The sequence below is a fragment of the Nycticebus coucang genome, chromosome 4 (assembly GCF_027406575.1).
Source record: "Nycticebus coucang isolate mNycCou1 chromosome 4, mNycCou1.pri, whole genome shotgun sequence".
Lineage (NCBI taxonomy): Eukaryota > Metazoa > Chordata > Mammalia > Primates > Lorisidae > Nycticebus > Nycticebus coucang.
Genome location: NC_069783.1, coordinates 90,627,442 through 90,648,717, shown reverse-complemented (window position 1 = coordinate 90,648,717; position 21,276 = coordinate 90,627,442). Strand labels below are relative to the sequence as shown.

Sequence of the window (21,276 nt, the reverse complement as noted above, 5' to 3'; positions counted from 1 at the left end):
CTCTGTTATTCACCAGTAATTACCCTAAATGCTACATCTGTTGTCATGACAACATATTACCCATCCTTAGATAAAAGTCCTGTTTGCAGGGGAGTCAGGCTGTCTCCAGCTCCCTGAGCTCCATCACTGTCCCTGACACCCACCCTCGGGGTTCCCCAGCTGCTCCCCCTCCCTCCCATTTGAGTCTTTTAGAGATGTCACTGCTGTTCTCTAAATTTCTAGAAATTTTCTGTTTCTTTTTCTTTTTCTTTCCTGTTTTCCTTTTCTGTCTCTGGGCCTTTCTCTCTCCCTTCCCTCATTGTCTCTCCTTCCCTCTCCCCTTCTTTTTTCTTCTCCCTGGACTCTGGGACTCCTCTCTCTTGGTTTCTCTGTTCCTTTCTTTCTCTCCCTCCTCTACTCTCACCGTTAGGTGCAGGGGGATAGCAGGAAGGTAGGTTGTTGGGAAAGAAAGGGCCTGCTGCCTGGGATGGGTCTGATCCACGAGGGCCTCAGGAAGCCCATGGGTGGAGAAGATAGGCCCACTTATGCCCAGGAACCTCCAGAAGTGATGAATCTGAGGCCTTAATGCCACACGAATTCAGTCAAAAGGCTGCACTTAAGGATCTACAAGACCAAACGTGGCCTTAAGGCTGCAGTACCGCACCCTGCCGCAGCTCCTGTGGTGTGCAGGTGGCAGAAAGGCCATGGCTGGAGCAGTGTGCTGCCCGTCCTTCCCTCTGTGCGACCCCAGCTCTAGTGCTGTCCTGACTGGGGCTTTGCATGCTTGTCAAGTGCTGACTACCTGCTCAGCACATCCACCCAAGAGGCCTTTGCAGTAGCTCCCGGAGGTAAGTGTCATCATTCCATTTTAAAGGCCAGGAAATTAGGGATGAGAGGGTCAAGGAACTTGCTCAAGGCACACAGCTGGCCAACAGAGGAGGCAGGATTTGAAATTCCATTCTGGAGTCAGTGCTCTTACCCCACATGCTATGTTGCTACTTAGAGCGTGTTAGCATGTTCAGGCCCTATATTTAGGAATACTTGGGCAAGGTTGGGGCCATGATCATCTATTTTACCAATGAGGGGAGCAGGGCACAGAGAGGTTAAGTAACTTTCTCAAGGTCACACTGTACTTAGGGCTGTGCTGGAATTTGAATCTAGATCTCACCTCTAGGGCTCTTAACCCTGAGTGCTGTTAACACCTTCCTCTCCTATGCAGGGGAGATGACAGCAGAGAGGGGACTGCATCTGAAGGACAAGAACATGGGCTTCGCACGCAGCCAAGTCTCTCCTTTTCCTCTCTGATCTCCAGTGAAGTCCCAGGTAGTCCCAGCAAGGGACGTTTTTGAAATCAGAGGAGGAAGCCATGTGGCTTGGTGTCCTCTTCTTTGCCGAATTTCATGTAAGGAGGAGTGAGTTCCTGGAGAGGCCCACAGAGCCTATAGTAACACATGCCTCTAGGGTAACCACGGCACCCCAAGAACACCAGTGCCCTTGTCAATGGGCCCAACACCTGGGATCTCAGGAAGCAGGAGGACTGGCCGTGTGACTGGGAAGCCTGAGCTGCGTGTGAGCCTGTGGGCCTCTCCCAGCCTGGGCAGGCCAGGGCCAGCCAGGAACATCCACAGCTCCTCTTGCCCCGAAGCTCTAGTCTCTGGAGAGCAGCTTGGCCTTGGAACACGCTGTCCCCAAGTGCGGCTGTCGGGATGATGGAGAGGCGGGTTATTTTTAACAGCCAAGACTCATCGACAGAAGCTTCTTCCAGGCCAGGGTAAGGGACATCCGGGAGGTGGGGACCATGAACTCCTGGTCCTCTCCCCAATCCCCTGCCCTCCTCTCTCCTTCCCCGTCTTTGAGAGCCCCACAAGCTTTGTGGCAGGCCCTGGGGTTGACAGGATCTCTGAGCAGAGGGTGGTGGCCCCTTGGCTGGCAACGCCAAGGGAGGGCCTGGCAATGGTGGGGCCCCTATCCTTCCTGTAGAGGCTGAAGGTCTGAGAGCTGATCAGGACTGACCATACCGGGCCTCAGGGAGCCCAGGCCCAGGCCTCGCCTGCTCCTCCAGCTGCCTCCAGCCCTTTCTGCTTTCTCTGAGGGAAGCACCTCATTCTCCAAGCTCCCTTGGCCCTTCCTAGGTTGAGCTAGAGCCTATCTCATCCTGAGTGAAGGAGTGTGGCCCCCATCAGGTCCCAGCTTCTCTAAACACCTCAGAGCTTGCTACTGCGTTTCCTAACACTCTGTTCTTTCCTCATCCTGCTTAAGGAGGGGTGGAAAGGCCTTACCCTACCCGCTCCCATCCAGTCAGAGAATAACCCTCTCCCGCCCTCCTGTGTCCCTACATGGAAATGCCTTTTTAGGACTGAAGTCACCTTTCATGAGAGCGTCATTATGGGAATAGCCTGCTACTGGCAGTGAGCACTGGGTTGGGAGGCCACGTGGGAGTCCCTTCTTCTCTAGGGGCCTGGGTCTTGTTACCTAGGCCTGGGCAGTGTGGGAAAAAATACTCCCCAAGGCCCACACTGGGTCCCCTCCTGGGGTTTAGGTCTGAGCTGCCAGGTTTAGGGGCTGGGACATGCTTGCTGATGAATGTGCCAATTTTCACTTGCCCCCCACTTCTGACGGACCCCCCTATAAGCCCCTCTCCACCTTGTATTCAGAGGTACCTTTACAAATGATTTTTCAATCAGACAGTGGACTGCACAGACTTTAAGTGCCCAGTTCAGTGACTATTCATGTGTGTATATGCCAGAAAGTCCCTTGTCCCCCTTCTCAGTAAGTACCTCTAGAGAAAACATCATCTGATTTCTATTATATAAATTAATTTTGCCTGTTTTAAAACTTTAATGCAAATTCTTTTGCTTCTGGCTTCTTTTGCTCAATATAATGTCCGGGAGTCATCCATGTTGTTTCAGTATTAGCTCATTCTTTGTCATTGTTGAATAGTATTCCATTATATGGATGTACCACAATTTATTTATCCATTCCCTTTTGATGGACATTTGGGTCGTTTCTAGTTTTGAGCAACTATGAATAAAGCCTATATGAATGTTCATGAATACGTCTTTGGTGGACACATGTACTCATTTATTTTGGGTGAATATCTAGAAGTGGAATTACTAGGTCATAAGATAAGCAAATATTTAACTTTGTAGGTATTGCTAAACAGTCTTCCAAAATGAGTCTACCAATTAATACTTTCACTGCTAGCATACAAGAGTTCCAATTGCTCTACATTCTCACAACCATTTGGTGTTATTGGTCTATTTGCTTTTAAGCATTCTGGGGAGCGTGGAGTATCTCCTTGTGGTTTTTTTTTTGAAGGGGCGTATTTTTTGACTACTCTAGATATCTTGTTTAAGTGGAATCATGCAGTATTTGTCCTTTTGTTACTCTCTATTTGACTTAGCATAATGCCCTTAAAGGCCATCCACATTGTAGCATGTGTAAGAATTTCCTTCCTTTTTAAGGCCAAATAATGTCCCACTGAATGGACATTCCAATTTTGTTTATTCATTCATTCATCCATGGACACTTGGACTGCTTCCACCTTTTGCATATCATGAGCATGGGTCTACAAATATCTCTTCAAGACGTTGCTTTCAATTCTTTTGAGTATATATCCAGAAGTGAAATTACTGGAAAATATTATAATTCTATTTTTGATTTTTTGAGGAATCACCTTACTGTTTTCCACAGTGGCTGAAGCATTTACATTCCAACCAACAGACCACAAGGTTCTAATTTCTCCATGTCTTCACCAACAATTTTTATTGTCTTTTTTTTTTTTTTTTTTTTTGTAGAGACAGAGTTTCACTTTATTGCCTTTGGTAGAGTGCCGTGGCCTCACACAGCTCACAGCAACCTCCAACTCCTGGGCTTAGGCAATTCTCCTGCCTCAGCCTCCCAAGTAGCTGGGACTACAGGCGCCCGCCACAACGCCCGGCTATTTTTTTGTTGCAGTTTGGCCGGGGCTGGGTTCGAACCCGCCACCCTCGGCATATGGGGCCGGCGCCCTGCTCACTGAGCCACAGGCGCCGCCCTGTCTTTTTTTTTTTAAAACACAGTTGCCATCCTAACAGGTTTTAATTTGCATTTTCCTGGTGACTAATGATGTTGAGCATTTCTTCATGTGCTTATTGACTATTTGGATATCCTTTTTTAGGAATACAATTGCTGGGTTGTGTAATAATTCTACGTTGCTGTTCAAGTCTTTTATCCAATTAAAAATGGCTTTTTGTGGTTTGCTTATTAGTTTATGGAAGTTCTTCATGTATTCTGAACATGAGTAGTCAGAAAATGTATCTTTTGATTGGGGTAAAATGAACATAAATAAAATCAACCATTTAAAAATGGGCAATTCAGTGGCATTTCATGCATTCAAAATGTGCAACTCTCAGCTGTATCTCATTCCAGAATATTTTCATCACCCCCCAAGAAAACCCCATTCCCATTAAGCCATTATTTCTCATTTCCTCCTTGCTCCAGTCCCTGGCAACCACTAATCTACTTTCCATCTCTGCGGATTTACCTAGCCTGGGTATAAATGAAATCATACATGTGGCCTTTGCTTCTGGCTTCTTTCACTTAACATAATTTTTTTCCAGGTTCATTCACATTATAGCAGGTATTCATACTTCATTCCTTTTTGTGGCTCATTATTATTCCATCATATGGATACGCCAGATTTTCTTTATCCATTCATGATGGACATTTGGGTTGTTTCCACCTTTTGGATATAGTGAATAGTACTGTTCTGAACATTCATGTACCTGGTTTCGATTCTTTTGGGTATATACCTAGGAGTGGAATTGCTGGGTCCTATCATTATTCTATGTTTAGCTTTTTACAGAACTGCCAAACTTTTCCAAAGCAGCAGTACCATTTTATGTTTCTAACAGTAATATATGAGGGTTTCAGTATCTTCACAGGTGCAATATCACTTTTTATTGTTTGTTTTTAAAATTTTGGTCATTCTGTAACAGTGAGTGGGAAGCAGTACCTCACTGTGGTTTTCATTTGCATTTCCTAATAATTAGAGATGCTAAATATCTTTTCATGTGCTTGTTGGCCACTTGTATATCTTCTTTGGAGAAATGTTTATTTAGATCCTTTGCTCAGTTATTTAGTTATCTGTCTTTTTGTTGTTGAGTTGTAAGAGTTCTTTACATATATATTCTGGATACTAGATGCTTATCAGATTATTTGATTTGCAAATATCATAATTCCTCCCATTCTGTAGATTTACTTTTTACTTTCTTTTCTTTTCTTTCTTTCTTTCTTTTTTTTGAGATAGAGTCTCCAGCTGTCGCCCTGGGTAGAGGACCATGGCAACCCAGCTCACAACAGCCTCAAACTTTTGGGCTTAAGCAATTGTCTTGCCTCAGCCTCCCAAGTAGCTGGGACTACAGGAGCCTGCCACGATGCCCACTGTGGGTTTTTTTGTTGTTGTTGCAGTTGTCATTGTTGTTTTAGCTGGCCCAGGCCAGGTTTGAACCCTCCAGTCTCATTGTATGTGGCTGGCGCCCTACCCACTGAGCTACAGGCACTGCCAACTTTTTACTTTCTTTATGATATCCTTTGATGAACAAATTTTTAATTTTGATGACTTCCAATATATCTATTTTTCTCTCTTGTGACCTATACTTTTGTTGTCATACCTAAGAATCCATTTCTGAATTCACATTTATGAGGATTTGCCTCTCTATTTTCTCCCAGAAGTTTCTTATCTAAAATTTCAGATTAATATGAGGGTAAAAATGTTTAGGTTACAATGTTTGCATTGTTAGGTGAGGTCCCTGTTGTGGTTGTGTTCCAGGAGGTGTGCCATATACCCTTACATTGTGCCCTTTAGGTTGGAGCACACCAATCCCTCTTCTTCCCCTCTCCCCCCAACTTGAATTGAATGGAATTTTTCTCTTATGTGGACCTGTATTAGCTCATCAACTGGCTTCATATTAGTATTGAATACGTTGGATACTTGCTTTTCCATTATTATGATACTTTACTAAGAATTCTTCCAGAAGTTTTATAATTCAAGCACTTACATTTAGTTCTTTGATCCATTTTGAGCTAATTTTTGTAAATGGTCTGAGGTGGGGTTTTCCTTCATTGTTTAGCATGTGGATATCCAGCTGTCCCAGCACCATTTGTCAACATGGTGACAAATTCTTTTCTTATTGAATGGTCTTGGCCCCCTTGTTGAAAATCAATTGTCTGTAGACATATAGGCTTATTTTTAAACTCTCAAATTCTATTCCACTGGTCTGTTTATCCTCATGCTAATTCCACATTGTTTGGATTATAAAATTTATTTTTTTTTCTCCTGAAGAAGCTAGGTCTGTCATTTTTGCACTTGTTGTTCCCTTTGCCAGAATGCTCTTCTCTTCAGTTTCACATGGGCCATTTTTATCATGAAAATCTTTTGGAAATGTCTCCTTAGAGAAGCCTCCCATTGCCAGTCTTCGCCATATTACTCTGTTTTATTTTCTCAATAATACTTACCATGTTTGAATTTGTAAACACCATGAGAGCAGAGTCTTCCATCCGAGTTACTTGGTATAAAGCGACTGCACATATGGCACTTAAAGTATCATCGGATGAGCAGTCTCTGTGTCCTTCCCCACATTCTGTGTTGCACCATCCTAATGGCTCCTCCTTGCAGGCTTCTCATTCTTTCTTTGTTGGCCAGCGCTGTTGTTGTCTCCTCTCCTCTGTCATGGTGAAGGCTGGACAAATCACTTTCCTGATTTGACTGCCCTCAAGGAGCTTCTGCACACTCTGCACACTCACCTCCACTTGGCACCTTGTAGCTTATGTGGAGTGAGCCCTTGCCACGAACAGGCTCTGGTCCTGATCCTGATCTGAGCACAGAGGAGTAGGGTGAAGGCAGATGGGACTAAGGGATTTGCCAGAACTTGCTGTCTATTTAAGCCAAGAGACAAAGTCAAAGGCAATTTAATAGCTTTTAGCCAAAACATCTGGGGATGATCATCATTGTCAGGTCAGAAATGTGGAAGTTACAGTTTTCCAGAAACAGGCCATGCCAAAGTGTGTGGACAGAAATGCCTCCATAGGAGCTGGGAAATCACAGAGGGCGGTCTGGCCACTGAGTGTCCAGGCATGGGGTATGCTGTATGACATGGGGTCCTCATAGCCACTCTGAAAGTTAGGCTGTATTAGCCTCATTACGCATGAGGAAATGGAAGTTCAGAGAGGTGAAGCTCTTCAATTGGGGGGGCAGGGAAGGCGCACCCTGACTACAAAGGCTGCCTGTTCCTCCCTGTGCTGTCCTAGCAGGACTGGTGCTACAGGGTTATTTCTGCCAGAGAACTTCCCCCACCTCTGCCCCCCAGGATGGCACCTGGCAGAGGGAGAGGCAGGGCAAGGCCCAAACGTGGAGGAGGTGGAGCCACAACTATGGGCACCTGTAGAAACCGTTTGTGAAGGAATTAGAATATCAATAATTTTTATCCAGGCATAGGCTTGAAGATGATATTGCATTTATTTATTCATTTTTTTTTTTTTTTTGAGAAAGAGCCTCAAGCTGTTGCCCTGGGTAGAGTGCTGTCACATCACAGCTCACAGCAACCTCCAACTCCTGGGCTTAAGTTCATGGACTGGCTCCACCCCTTGTTGCTGTGTGACCTCAGGCAAGCTCCTTTCCCTCTCTGGGCAGCAATCCATCTTCTGTGGACTGGGGAGACCACAGTGCTCACAAGGTTTGTGAGGACAAGGTAGGGTAGTGCAAATCCAGCCTGAGAACAGACCTGTGGGGCCAGCACTGGGGAGTGGGGATGGTTATTATGGTTACACTGTGGTTACCTGGGAGGCCTGTGATGGGGACTGAGGCTGAGGGTGCATGAGGTCGAGGGTGTGTGAGAGATAGTAACTGGGGCAAGTGCTGCAGAAGACCCACTGCTGTTCTCTTGCAAAGCATGGGAGGGTCTGGAGGGGACAGAAGGGGCAGAGGTGTTGTCCCAGGCAGCGTTGGGCAGAAAGGGGTATGAGGTTATAGGAGCCAGTATGTATGTAAAGTGGCCCATATGCAGCAGGAAACAGTCTTCTCTGGCCCAGGAAGAGCTCAGATCCAGGCTGATCCCTCACCTGCCTCACCACGGCTTCTCCCTAAGGAGCGGCGCCCTCCCCTGGCTCCTTTCCTGCTGCCCCCTGCACCCAACACACTGGTCCAATGTGAAGTAGGTGGAGAGTCAGGAGACCAGCTCCAGGGTTCTCAGGAGCTGTCAGCCCCCAGCCCCCAGAATGGCTCCACCAGCATCCACCCTTCCATCCCCTGCTGCAAGGCCCTGCCCTAAAGAGGCTGCTAGGAGATGGTTTCCCTGCAGGGCACACTCCGTCTGGGTTAATGGCTCCTTACTGGGCCTGAGTGATGTCCCCAGTGCCTGCAATGAATGAAATGTGGTTATCAGTCCCTCTGCCCCCGCTGGCTCCCAGACGCTGGCAATAGAATTACAGCCCCACAGCCTCTTTCCTCGCTGCTTCCCAGAGCCAGGGCAGCCTTCCCCTCAGCTGCTCTCTAGGGTGGGGCTGTGGTGTCTTCCCTAGTGTTCCTGCAGACAAGGTATGGCAAAACCTTGGGCGGCAGGCTTTCAGGATGGACTGGGACTGAGGAGGATGAGCCCCCAAAGCAGTGGTCCAGAGACTCAGCCTGGAGTAACCAGGGACTCTGTGCTCCTCATGTAACTTCCTGGCCTGGTCTCCTTCCCCTGGCTATTCTGGATGGCCCTCTCCTGGGTAGTCTTATCTGTCTGCACCCCAGACTTGCCCATGGCACTTCCCTCCTTAAAGCCTGTCAGTGGCTCCTTGATGCCTGCAGGACAAAGTCCAGACACCATCCCAGTCACTTGCCACGCCTCCACGTGCCTGGCTCCTCCCTGGTGTGTGGGAGGCAATAGCCTCATTCTTGGTGTAGTCTTTTTCCTGAGCACCCTTAGATCATACTTCCCAGCCCCTTGATGTAGAGATAAGTCAGGCTAGTGAAAAGGGGACAGGAGAAAGACACCATCACATCCACCTGGCCCATAAAGGTCTCCCATGCACGAGCCTCCACTCAGTTTCCCTTTTGCATCACCCTTCAAGGCCAGAGGCTTCAGATGGTAGCATCAGAGGACACATGGAGCCTGGATTCCTAAGTCACCACATGGACTCACCCTGGGCTGTGATGTGAGCAAGAAATCAACTTGTGCTCAGCAGAGATTTGGAGGTTCTTTGTTATAGCAGCCTACTTTGAATTTAAAAATTAGAGGAATAACTGGGAGTGAGCTGGGCAACGTAAGACTCAGTTTTCTCATCTGCGAAATGAGACAGCAATTTCATTACAGGAAAGATGAAACAAGGCACATCATGCACCTACCTGGCTCTTAGTAAGCCCTCAATTCTTGCAGCTATTTTCTATTGTCTCTAGGCCTTTGCACGCCTGCCCATCTGCCTGGATTTTTCTTTCTTCTCCATATTGGCCTCCTTCCAGGCTCATTGCTCTGGGAGGCCTTTCTGAGCCCTACTTGGGGCTCCCAAGTCTTGCCTGGGCTCTGCAGCCTGAGGACAACACTGCGGGGCCACTTTCCTGGTTGTGTCATTCTTAGTGGTCCATCTGTCTGCCTTTCCCTGGACTGGCATAAAATAGGGCCTACAAATGGCTCTCTCATTTGTAAAGCAAGGCTGGTGCTGCCTGTGTCTGGCTAGGGATGGTGGTTTGAGGAGGACTAAGAGCCTGAATGTGAAACTGCTTTGGGAAATGGGAGACTCCCTGAGACTCTTAGGGGTAGGTCCCCTGACCCAGGTCTTCCCCCAGCTCATCTCCCAGGAATTCCTTTGCCTGTCTTGTCTCACTGTCTCTGAGGCCCAAGGACAGCAGTGGCCAAGGCAAATGACACCAAGCAGGTGAGGCCTGGAACCTGAACCAGGGCACTTCCTTGCTCCCCAGTCTGCTGCAGGGAGTTCTAGCCCCACTAGCTTCTGGCCAGATGCAGCTGAGAACAGCCAGGTGCAATGAACAGAGGCCACCAGGTAGCAAGGGGCTCTCAGGGCTGCTCCTAGACACAAGCCAGCTGGGGGCTCCTACGAATAGCAGCCTTCCTCTTCCCTCCACCCTCCCTCACTTCATTTCTCCCTCTTTTCCTTCCTTCCAGTTCAGGGGATCAGGAGTGTGGGGTTCCCCCTCTTTTGTCCCTATAAAGCATGGCCTGGGGGTGAGGGACCTGAGGCTTATAGAGAGCCACCCACAGGAGGCTTTGGATCATGGGTAGCCAGAGTGGGGGCAAAAGGATGGGGAATGACCCACAATGTCCTTTGTCCAGAAGATGTTTGCAATAAGGAATGAAGCAGTGACTCCCCCCAAGGGAGCCCCAGTTCCTCCTGGGGAGCGCTAATGCAGGCGTGTAGGGAGGATTTCCACACTGGAGCTCACCATGGTCTTCAGCAGCTGTCTGGGGGAGTTCTGCCCCCAGGGACCATCTTGAAAGAAGCCTGGGGAGTATTCATGAGCCTCCTGGCTTCCTTGCTCTCAGGTCCACCTCCCCCCATGGGGCCTCTGTGACCCATGGGCAGCCTGTACACACAGATCTCACATGGGGAGCCTGTGTCTAGCCTGTAGGTGCACACAAACACTGTTAGGATGACACTGATGACTCCTGAATAGAAGAGGAAGATATGTGCATGGTCTCACCACTGCTGCCATCCTGAAGCTTTAGGCTGTCCCTGTCACTTGCTGGTCATAGTCTCTGTCCTTGCTTAGCTTCAGGTCCTGCCTTCAGCAGACATCACAACAGCCTCAGCATTTACCCACATTGTCAGTGTTTACAGGCCCTGCTTAAAATGGTACAGCTGCCATTTATAATTTATATAACTCTGCTCCTGTTGTTGGAAACTTAGGTAACTTCTTTCACCATTACAGAAAATGCTGTGTGGAGCATACGTATTTTGAGCATTAGAGCCTTTTTCTCCATAAGGGTGGCTCCCAGAACTGTGACTGCCTGCCAGGGCTCAAATATTCTAGATTCCCTACACAACAGGGGGGAAATGCCCTCAGAAATGACCTGGGCCCTCTGTCCTTGAGATGAGGAGACTGAGGTCAGAGAGGTCATGATCTGGTTGAGGTAACCAAGGTTTGTGGTACTGCTGGGTTCTGGCCCCCAGAGCTGCTGATCCTTCCTCTTTCTGAAGCTTTATGGCCTGGAAAAGAGGATGGGGCTGCAGCAAATGCCCTTCCGTGGAGATTATTTAAACAAACATTTTTACTGAGACATAATTCATATAACATGGCTTGGCGCTTGTAGCTCAGTGGCTAGGGCGCCAGCCATGTACACCAGAGCTGGCGGGTTCGAACCTGGCCCAGGCCTGCCAAACAATGACAACTACAACCAAAAAATAGCCGGGTGTTTGGCAGGTGCCTGTAGTCCTAGCTACTTGAGAGGCTGAGACAAGAGAAGAATCACTTAAGCCCAAGAGTTGGAGGTTGCTGTGAGCTGTGACGCCACGACACTCTACTGAGGGCGACATAGTGAGACTTTGTCTCAAAATAAAATAATTCACATACCATATAATTCATTCATTTAAAGCACATACTTCAATGACTTAGTATATTCAGAAAGCCTACAATCAACACCACAATCAATATTAAAACATTTCATCCCCTAAGAAAACAAACTCTCTACCTTTAGCTTTTACCTCCCAACACTGCACTCCACCCTCCCCCCAACACTAGGCAACCGCTATCTTCAGTCTGTCTGTATGGATTTGTCCACTCTCAACATTTCACAGAAATGGAATGATACAATATGTGTTCTGTTGTGACCGATCCCTTTCACTAAGCATAATGTTTTCAGGGTTCATCAATGCTATAGTGTGTATGGGTACTTTATTCCATGTTACTGCTGAATGATTCCTTTATCTGGCTATACCACATTTTGTTTATCCATTCATCAGTCAATGAACATTTAATTTGGGGGCTCTTTCAACCTTTGGGCTATTATGAGTAATACTGTTATAAATATTTATATATAGGTTTTTGCAGGAACATATATTTTTATTTCTTTTGGGTATATACCTCAGAGTGGAATTGCTAGATCCATATGGTAATGAACAGAGACCACCTGTTAACGTTTTGAGGAATTGCCAGATTGTTTTCCAAAGTGGCTGGGCCATTTTACATTACAACCAGTAGTGAGGGTTGAGATTTCTGTACATCTTCACCAACACTTGTTATTGTCTGCCTTTTTTATTATAACCATGCCAGTGGGTATGAAGTTGCACTACCTTGTAGTTTTAACTGATGATGTCTAACATTTTTTTCATGTGCTTATTAGTCATTTGTTTATATTCTTTGGAGAAATGTCTATTCATATTCTTTGACAATTTTTTTTAATTTTTTACCTTTTTAAAAAATTTTATTTATTTATTTATTTTTGAAACAGAGTCTCACTTATTAACCCTCGGTAGAGTGCTGTGGCGCCACAGCTCACAGCAACCTCCAAATCCTTGGGCTTAGGTGATTCTCCTGCCTCATCCTCCCAAGTAGCTGGGACGACAGGTGCTCACCACAACACCCAGCTACCTTTTTGTTGCAGTTTGGCTGGGTCTGGGCCTGAACCCGCCACTCTCAGTACCTGGGGCCAGCACCCTACCCACTGAGCTATAGGCACTGCTCTTCTTTGACAATTTTTAAACTGGACCATTTGTTTTCTTTATTATTGAGTTGTAAGAGTTCTTTACATATTCTAGATATGAGTTTCTTAAATTACTATTATTGGAAAATATTTTCTTCCATTCAGTGGTTTGTAGTTTCATTTTCTTGATGCTTTCCTTTGAAGCACAAAATTTTTTAATTAATTATTTTTAATTTTGAAGGAGTCTAATTTATCTTTTTTTTTTTTTTTTGGTTGCTTGTACTTTCAGTGTCATAGCTAAGAAACCATTGCCTAATCTAGTGTCATGAAGATTTATGTTTATGTCTTCTTGTAAGAGGTTTATAGTTTTAACTCTCGCAGTTGAATTTTCGATCTATTTTAAGTTCTGCAGATGGTGTGAGGTATGGATCCAAATTACTTTTTTTACTCGTGGATATCCAATGGTCCCAGTACCATTTATTAAAAAGATTATTCTTTCCCCTATTGAATTGTCTTGGCACCTTTGTTGCAAATCAGTTGACCATAAATGTGAGGATTGATTTCTGGATTCTTAATTCTGTTTCATTGATTGAAATGTGTACCCTATGCCAATGTAGCTTTGTAGTACATTCTGAAATTTAAAATCCTCCAATTTGTTTTTTTCAATAATCAATGTTGAGTATTATTTTGACTACTCTTGGTCCTTTACATTTCCATATGAATTTTGGGATTAGTGTGTCAATATTTTTGGAAGAAGCCACCTGGAATTTTGATAGGGATTATATTGAATCTATATCAATTTGGGAAGTATTTTCATTTTAATAGTGGTTTGGTCTCCCTTCTTTCTGCCCTGAGCCACCCTGCGTTCCAGCAGCACCACTGTGTGTGGCCAGAGTTTGGTTATAGGCCTGTGTCTCCACCAGACAGTGGCTCCTCAAGGGCCTCACCCCAGCATGGGGCATGCTTACCTAGGGAATGATGAATGGATGAATAAGTGACTGAAGGAGGAAGATGGAGGAAGTGATCTGCCACTGCACTGGATTCCGTGCTCACACTGGGTCCTGCATGCTGTGGGGCAGCTGCTCCTGGAGCTTAGGCTTAGAGCCCTACAGCTATGCCAGGCCTGTCTTGCACCGTCCCTCAGGCTACTTCTGCCTGGGGCCCTCCACCCACATTCAGGGGATGTAGAGCCTGTGGGGCAGCACCCTGGCACTCCCCTGCAGCTTGTAGAAGGTATGGCTGCCCAGGGGAGGAGCTGAATGAGAAAAGGGAGAGGTGGGCCCACTGCCCAGCATCTTGAGACCCTGTCCCTCTGTCCTCTGGTCGCAGCTCTTGTGCTTCCCTGTGAGTGAGTTCCTGACCCTCTTGACCTCCATTTCCCCCTAATGCCTCACTCCTCATCTCAAGCAGACTTGGTCTCTTCCATCCAGACAAGCAGAGCCCTTCTCTTTCATCTTCTTCCATCCTTCCTCACAAAGAGAGGCCTGTGCCCTCTCCATGCCCTCAGCTGCCCCCATTGCTGGGTAGTGGCTTCTGGTCTCTGAACTGCAGGCCCCTCTGCAGCAGAGATGCTGCCTCTTCTGCTCCCTGTAAACCCCTTTAATCAGTGTCTCCACCCCCTTCTTTTGCCTCCTGACCACTTCCTGTATCTCCCACTGGCTGACCCTTAAACACAGGATTCCCTGGGTCTCTCCTTGGCTGCCTTCTTGCCTCCACCTTTCCTTTCCCTGGGCAATCAGATCCTTTCCCGGGGCCTCTGCTCTTACCCTATACCCCACTTTCAACTCTCCTCCTGCTGTCCATACCTGCACCAATTGTGGTCAGCAATGCCTCCTCTCCTGGCTGCTCAGGGGTGACATCTGGCCTCTTGCTGGGAGGCCTGCCAGTGCCCCTAGGGCCTTCTTGCCTTTCCAGCCTCAGCACCCACTCCTCGTCTTCCCACACCTAGATGCCTCCACACTAGACTTGTGGCTGCTCCCAGGGGCTTGAGCTTCCCCTGTGCTGGGTCTCTGCATGCACAGTTGCCTCTGTCTGGAACCTTCTCTCCTTTCTTCCCCAACTCCATATGTTCACAGTTGTAGCCACACCTGCCCTTCATGGTCCACATCAATCCCACATCCCGTGTGAAGCCTTCACTGGTCACACTTGCTGAGAGGCTCTCTGCCTCTTCCCTCCCCAGTGGCCCCCTGGCTGGTCCGTGGGTAGCTGCAAACCAGAAGGAGCCCCTCAGGTCCAGGCCCACTCTGGTCACTGCTCCATCTCTGGGCCTCTCTTAGGATTTGCTAAATGGGCCAAGGAAGTACAGGTAGCCCGGGCCACCCAGGGAGGTGAGTGCCACTCTTTAAGGAGGGTGCCCACTCTCCAAAAATGTGGGGAGGGAGCCTTCTGGTGGGGCAAGAAGAAATCTCAGGCCTACCCCATAGCCTGTACATTCACTCATCTACTCTTCATCCCACACATACGGTGGCAGCCCACCAGTGCATTCAGGCTAGTGGAAAGAGATTGACACCAGGAAAGCATATGGCATGAAGCCTGTTTCAGAGGACTCTGCAGAACCCATCTTGCACCAGACAGCATCTCAAATAGTCTACAAAATACACACCAGGGGAGAAGAGATGACAAGCCCCCACAAAAAGTGAGAAACTATCAAGGGAGAAGCAAAGACAGGGTGACAGGATGGAACCAGGGGCATCCTGCACTCTAAGGAGAGATGGCTCCTTGAGGGGGCTGCTGGGAGCCTGGCCAGGAACTTAGCTTGCAGTTCGTCAGTTCAAGGCCCTGCTAGACACAGAGCAGCACAGGTAACCTGGGGTGAGGGCTATTCCTCCCTGACCTCATTGCTTAGTCATGGTGAGCAGCATCCCGACCATACCACACTTGCCGAGCAGCGTCCCTCTTCCTCCTCTGTGAACTCTGAAACCCACAGCCCCTGGGGACAAGGCCATTCTGGAGGTCTTGGGGAGCGCTGGAGGGAGCTCTCATTCTCCCCAGTCTGGCCACTATTCAGATGCCTGGTGTGCACCACAGCTCCCCCTGTGGGCCCCTTCAGAGTCTGGCTCCCACAGCATGGTGAACAGCGAAGGCCACTGAGATGTGGAGGCACAGAGGGGGCCTTGCCAGGCTCGGCAGTGCACAGAGCTTAAAAACGGCCCCAGATTCACTCATGGGACTCCTCATTTGGCTTCCCCTTTGCAGCAGCTCAACTCACATACCTCCTGTCTCCAAAACTGTTGAAAAGGCCATCAAAAGCCATGAACAAGGTGACATACAGTTACTTGGAGAACTGGAAAATGACAGTGCCGAGGAAAAACTTCAGGATGGACAGAGACTAAACCACATATCTGCTCCTGAAGCACAGACACACGCTGAATCACACTGGATAGTTTTAGGGTGCATGTGCACTTAAGGACATCCATGGAAAGGGGGATGAAAGGAAAACTACAATAAATTATCTGAGTGGCACCTCGCAAGGCCTGCAAGTGAAGCAAGTCGAGGGGCATGCGCCTAACTAACCAGTTATCAGGCGGGAAAGAAGGAAGAGGCAGGGAGTGCGAACCAGCCTGCTGGTAGAGAGGGAGGGTGAGTTTCTCTCCTGGGGCTTGCACAGACTGGGGGTGGCAGGGAGCCCAGGCGGGCAGCAGCCTCGAGGGGTTGAGGGGTCGGGATTCAAACGTGCACAGCCTCTGACTGCACGCCTGGGGAGGCAGGGCCCCAGAGGGCTTGGCTGACAGGGCCTTTTGCATGCCTCTCTGCTGAGGTCGGGACACTGGCTGAGGCAGCCAGGATTCTTGGGCTACCTCCTGCTGAGTGCAGAAGGCAGTTGTCTCCAGCAGAGGAGTGGGGGGCCTTGGCCCCTGGAAGTAGGTCGAGGGATTTGTATGCTCAGAAATGTGCGGACGTGAGCAGCTCTGCAGTCCTGGGCCCCTGGCTGGCCAGCCCTGGCACCATGCCTGACTTCCCCTCCTCCCTGTGACCAGGCTCTGCAGTGGGCTGAGCTGGAGCAGGGAGGGGCCTGCAGGGCAGAAGGGAAGGGTCACTTAGCAGCTTCCATCTCATCTGCCTCCTAATTAAAGTGACGCTGCCCAGTGAGTGCCAAGTTCATAGGGTATTGACCCCAGGACGTGGTGGCCTTGCCACCTACCTAAGGCAGCCCTAAGAGCTGCCCACAAGTGGGGTGGGAAGGAGGCAGCTGTGTGAGGTGCCCGGGGCTCTGAGAGACAGGTGTGGGTCCCTGTACCTGCCTGCCTCTTATCTGTGTGGTGGCCTTGGGCAAGATGCTTCCCTCCTCTCTAAGGAAGTTATGAGGTCAGATATACTCCTGGGGAGTGGAGAAGCCTCCTTTGTAAAGTGCTGCTGGAATAGGAAGTGGAAAGGAGAGCTGGCCCTCTAGCCAATCATTCGATGCCCTCAGAGGACCAAGCAGAGAGGTCTCAGGGGACAGGTAGGTGTCTGGGCTGCAGGCTGGGCCCACTCTCTCTTCTGTCCCCTTCCAGGCTGGCAGTGAGTATGAATCTAAGACTGGATCCCAACCCTGGCCAGGACACAGGTTTGGAGTCTGCATAGGTTCTGTCCATTTGCATTTTCAAATTGAAAGGATGTCCTCAGGAGTAGGGTCATTACCATGGCAAGACAGATCTGATAACTGAGAAGCAAATCAACAACAGATGAGCAGCCACTCTCTACAAACATCTGGCCCACGCTGGAGGTGCGGCATCACTAGGAGGGCTGCTCACAGGAAGGCCCCTGAGCGGGTTGGGGGACCCTCACTGGCCAACACTCTCAGTCTTCCCTGGAGAGGCAAACCAACCTGGGCCACTTGAGTTACTTGCAAGTTCAGCATCACCTTGCCAGCAATTAGGACCTTTGGTCAAGGTCACAGGGATGGTCAGTAATTCTCCTGGCCAGGATTCAGGGTTTCAGAGTTCTGGGCAGTGGCAGAGGCACAAGAGGGGTAAGGGTACACTTTGCTGCCTCTCCCTGGTAATGAAGCAGCCAAGCTGGCAGCTCTGCGAGGGGCAGAATTCGCAAGAAGCAGCACAACATCTTCCTGTGCTCCATCCCAAGGGTGCTCTGGGGAGAGCCACATCCCTCTTCTAAAAATGCAACCTAGAGGCTGCCCTGCCTGCCTGGCCCTGGTCTGGTGTCAACCTCCCTATGCAGGGGCTCCATCCATAGCACCTGAGCATCCTGCTGTGCTCACATCCTCTCAGGGACAGAGAGCTCACTGCTGTGTTGGCAACTGGGCCCAATATTTTTAGAGGGAGGGGAATGATGGAATGCATCAATGTCTTCAAGTGCTAGCATGATCCTGGGCCCATGGAGGTGGTCAGACCACGTGCACCCTCTTGTTCTCTATAGATGGGCAGTCTTTCTTGTTAGAATGTACTTCCTGTGGAGACCAGAGGTCAGTGACCCCTAGCCAGTGGAAATGTCCTCGGGCTGCCTCTGAAGCTTTGCAGAGCACGTCTAGTCCCTTGTCCCTGTGTCCTCTAAAATGTTTGAAGAAAACCAGCACATCATTCCTCCGCCTCTTCTCCCCTAGTTCCCTCACTTTTCCTAGACCTCACACCATTCAGATGGATTCCTTAGGGTGGATCCAATCCACCCTAACCCTAACCCAACCCTAACCCTAATCCTAATATTGGCTCTAGACTGCTGTGCCTCTTCCTGCAAGAGAAGGGGCCTTTTGCATCCAGCTTAACCAAGGCATGACCATGCAATTTGTTTTTTGGACAATGACATGTGGGCAGAAACATCATATGCCCCTTCCAGGCCCCTGTAAAGAGCCATCCTGTGCTTTGCTATGTCTCTTTTCCCTCTGTAACTAGATAGAATGTTTTAGATAAAAACAATTCTGTCAGCATGGGTCCCAGAGCAAAGATGACATAGATCAGAACCACAGACAACCCACAGTGGCCATGGAACATGAGAAAGTAGCCATTGAGATTTGGCAGTCTTTTGTTACTGTAGGAAAACTCAGCCCGTCCTGACTGATACATACTCATTTGCCAATGTCTCTTTGTAGGTGGGACTTCTCACCTTAAGAGGACGTGAACTGTGAAGTAGGATAGCATGCCCAATTCTGTGACTAGGGATTTATGGAGCCATCTATTAATTCTGCATTTCTTACAGTGGCAGCTTAGAATAACCTTGAGTGCAACACATTACTCATGAACATGAATAGCTGGTAGGAAATGACTTTCTCATTTCCTGCATAAGCAAAAGAACATCTACGCCTGAAGAGATCGCTTGCCCTTTAATGTCCCAACTGGCATTAAATTTCATCCTAGGGGCTCTGACTCATCTCTCTAGCCCACAGGGCTAATTTTTAAAACATTTTACTATGACATTTTAAAACATACAAAAAATTGAAAGAATAATACGATAAAACACTTGTATATATACTACCTAGATTCTGAAATTTAAATTTTACTGTACTTGCTTTATTCCATATCTATTCATCATCCTTGCACCCATCTATCAATCCATCTTGTCTTTTGATGACTCTCAAAATAAATTACATATATCAGTACACTTCCCCTGTCCCCACCCCAAATATTTCAGGGCGCACACACTGGTTAAAGTTCAATTTTTTAGGTATCTACTGGGCTCTAGCTATCCTGTGCTATCCAAAGGGGGAAAAACCAATGAGCACTTGTGAAGTTAACAGCTTAAATAGCTTAGAGACATAGGCTCAGTGAAACTCTCCCCCACTCCCTGCCACCTTACCACCACATTACTAAAGGCAGGCTTAGTGAAGTTCCTTTTACTCAGTCCATAATGTCTGGCTAATCAAGAAAAAATTACATGGTATACTGAAAGGTAAAATATATAGTTTGAAGAAAAAGCAAGCATCAGAACCAGGCTCAGATATGGTAGGGTTTTTAAGACTGGGAATTTAAAACAACTATGATTAATATGCCAAGGGCTCTAATAGACAAAAGAGGTAGCATGCAAGAACAGATGCAAGCAGAGAGATGGAACTTCTAAGACAGAACAAAAAAGAAATTCGAGAGATCAAAAGCACTAATAAGAAATGAAGAGTGCCTTTGATGGGCTCAGTATATTGTTCATGGTTGAAGAAAGAATCTCTGATCTTGAGAATATATCAATAGAAACTTCCAAAACAGGCCCCCCAAAAAGACAAACCTGAAAAAATCATACAGAATATCCAAGAAGTACAGGACAACTATTAAATACCAAAAAATGTAACATACAAATTACACACAATGGGAATACTAGGAGGAGGAGAAGAGAAGAGAGAAAGGAACAGAGGAAATATTTGAAACAATTATAACTGAGATTTCCCTCAAATTAGTTTCAGATACTAGACCACCAATCCAGCAAGCTCAGAGAACACCAGGGAGGAAAAATGTCAAAAACTACATCTAGGGGCTTGGTGCCTGTAGCTCAGAGGCTAGGGCAGCAGACACATACAACAGGGCTGGCAGGTTTGAACCCAGCCCAGGCCTGCCAAACAACTACAACAACAACAAAAATAGCCAGGCATTGTGGCAGGCGCCTGTAGTCCCAGCTACTTGGGAGGCTAAGGCAAGAGAATTGCTTACGCCCAAGAGTTTGAGGTTGTTGTGAGCTGTGACACCATGGCACTCTACCCAGGGCGACATAGTAAGGCTCTGTCTCAAAACAAACAAACAAACAAAACTACATGTAGGTATATCATACTCAGATAGTAGCAAATCAAAGACTAAAAAATAAAACAAAACGAAACAAACAAACAAAAAATCTTGAAAGAAGCCAGAGGGGGAATATACCTTATTTATAGAAAAGTCAAGAATTTCATCTGACTTCTCAGAAACCATGCAAGTAAAGTAAGAGAGGGAGGAGAGAAATATTTAAAATGTTGAAAGAAAAAAGTCAGCAACCTAGAATTTTGTACCCTGTGAAATTATCCCCCAAAAGTGAAGAATAAGCAAAGACTTTCTCAGACTAACAAAAGTTGAGAGACTTTGTTGTCATAGATTGCCTTACAAGAAATGTTAGAAAGAAGTTCTTCAGAAAGAAGAAAAAAGATAGAGGGCAGAAACTCAGATCTACACGAAAAAAGGAAGAGGAGTGAAGAAGGGATAAGTGAAGGTAAAATATAAACTTTTATTTTTCTTGTTTGTTCAAAATAATAACAGCACCAAAATATTCAATTATGTATGTGTGTATATATATAAACATATGTACTTAATGTGCAAGTGAAATGAACAACGGCAATGACACGGAGACAGGAGGGAGGAACTGGAATATTTTGTTATTATAAGGCACCTGCACAACCCATGAAGTGGGATAATGGCATTTGAAAGTGGACTTGGATTAGTTGTATGTGTATATTGCAAACTCTAGGGCAAATGCTAAAAATACTTAAAAAATGACTTGTCTTAGTCTGGGCTGCTATAACAAAATACATTCGTATTCTGGAGGCCAGGAGGTTGAGTCTGGCAGTAGCAGATTTGGTGTCTGGTAAGGGCTAACTCTCTGCTTCCAGGATGGTACCTTCATGCTGTATCCTCACATGGCACAAGGGGTAAACAGCTCACTCTTACTTCTTTCATAAGGACACTAATCCATTCATGACAGCAGAGCCTAAAGACCTCACTTCTTAACACTATCACCTTGGGGATGAAATTTCAACATCTGAATTTTGGGAGAACACATTCAGACCACAGCAGAA

At 47.3% G+C, this 21,276-nt stretch overlaps 1 protein-coding gene across 1 annotated transcript in view; it reads left to right on the top strand.

Moving 5' to 3' along the window:
- The first annotated feature begins 1,715 nt into the window (after nucleotides 1-1,715).
- GPAT2 (glycerol-3-phosphate acyltransferase 2, mitochondrial) overlaps nucleotides 1,716-21,276 on the top strand; it is a 75,283-nt gene continuing 55,722 nt past the window's right edge. The window contains exon 1 of the mRNA XM_053590210.1: nucleotides 1,716-1,750. The gene's annotated coding sequence lies outside the window, so the exon portion shown is untranslated. The remainder of the gene's footprint in view (nucleotides 1,751-21,276) is intronic.